General features: G+C 40.6%; 1 pseudogene; it reads right to left on the reverse strand.

Annotated features, from left to right (window-relative positions):
- Nucleotides 1-335: 335 nt before the first annotated feature.
- On the reverse strand, nt 336-1,262 carry LOC132901039 (uncharacterized; annotated as a pseudogene).
- Between the last annotated feature and the right edge of the window lie 689 nt (nt 1,263-1,951).

Raw genomic sequence — 1,951 nt, forward strand, 5'->3', positions numbered from 1 at the left:
TGGATATTTATTGAGACTTTTCCCCCCAACACTTCTATACCCATGTTTCCATTAACCTGCTTAATGTGCAATTTGAAATCGCAAACTAAAAAAATGAGTAATGGAAATGCATGATCTAATCAAATATGGCAAAAAAAAAGGTTTTTACGCTCACATGAGGTGGTTATTCAGATGATTCAATGAAGCAATATTTTGCAATATTGAAATGGGAACATTTTTCGCATTTGTCACATGACATGATGGAGCGCAAATGGAAATGCTTTCTTTCTGGAAAAAAAAGAGTGCTCTGAAAGAGTGATCATGAGAGGAGAAACTCCAGCTTTAATCACATAACATCACTTCATGGAAACACATGAAGTGTTTCCACCAGTGCACATATTGTGCAGAAAACAGACTGCCATTGTCATCATAACCACAGCATCAATCTGGGTGTTCTGCAGATCACAAAGATGCCTCCACTTACACTTCATCTTTCCGTTGTCTTTCCCAATGACCACCAGCTCAACTAATGTTGGAGTTCTGCAGCTGGTCTGCTTCAGTAAGAGCCCCATTGTCCTGCTGAGGAGTGATAACAAATGGGGAGGCCTGTCCAATATAGGCACTATCTCCTAGCAAGCTGTACTCACCCATCTTCTCCTGTCATGTTGTGTAGAAATTGAAGGCCCTCAACATTCTGGTATCATGAACTCTGCCTGGTGGTCCAGCAAAAATGTCAATGAATCGCTCCCTCTCATAAACAGTCCCCTGAAGGAGGATGGAGTAGAATGACTTCTGTTCATGTAGTCTCCTTCTCTTATGTGTGGCCTAATCACCCTGATGTGGCACCCATCAATCACACCAATGACACCACTGAGGAGGTGGAAAGCAGCAGCAGCAGCAACAGACGCTGCTCTCTCTCAAGTATTTGGCCAGGAGATGAAAGTTGGTCCCATTGTACAAATGATGTTGAGCACTTCTAGGATGATCCTGTGCGTTGAAGACTGTGACACATCAAACTTTTCTGACATCTCCATAAAGCTGTTTTGGTTGGCCATGTACCACAGGAACATCAGTGCCTTTTTTGTCACGGGGACTGGTGGTAGTCCTTTGCTGTGTTCCTATTTTATGCTGTTCTCCTGCAACTTCATCAGGAGGTATTCAAACTGAGGCTTGGTGGCTCAAAAATGACTTGCAGAAGTGTATTCATCTTTGTTCAGCAGGACCTCCCACTCTGTTCCAGTCTTCAAGGTGATTCGCTTTGCTGACCGCAGCATAGCGGATATCCAAAGTCATAAACAAGTGTATTTAAGTACAGAATATCTGATATTTAAATATTACAGGCCTATCTACTATCACTTTATTATTTCTATTTCTAATTTATTTCAGCAACTCTGGCTATGTTTGTTTGGGATGAGTAAAGTTTTCTCTTATTTGAAATCTTAGCACATTTATTAAACTATACGTTATACAGATCCCATTTAGTAGACTAAATGGGCATCCATATTGGTTTTCCAACTTGTTGTACTGGAATGCAGTCAACTCAGGTGTGATGTCATTCCCAGGTCCAAATTCTGACTTCTGTGGGAAAACAGCATAAGATTGTCCAAGATGGCGGCTCAACAAAATAAGACTCTCCAAGATGGGCGGTCAACAAAATAAGACTCTTCAAGATGGTGACTCAACAAATTAAGACTGTCCAAGATGGGCAGTCAACAAAATAAGACTCTCCAAGATGGGCAGTCAACAAAATAAGACTCTCCAAGATGGGCAGTCAACAAAATAAGACTCCCCAAGATGGTGACTCAACAAAATAAGACTCTCCAAGATGGACAGTCAACAAAATAAGACTCTTCAAGATGGTGACTCAACAAACCCTTAGCAAAAAGTAGTATACTTAAAGTTCATTTTATTAAGTATGCTTCAGTATAAGTATAGCAAGTATACTACAGACCATGTACTTTTAGTGTACTAG

Source organism: Neoarius graeffei, chromosome 16 (assembly GCF_027579695.1).
Source record: "Neoarius graeffei isolate fNeoGra1 chromosome 16, fNeoGra1.pri, whole genome shotgun sequence".
Lineage (NCBI taxonomy): Eukaryota > Metazoa > Chordata > Actinopteri > Siluriformes > Ariidae > Neoarius > Neoarius graeffei.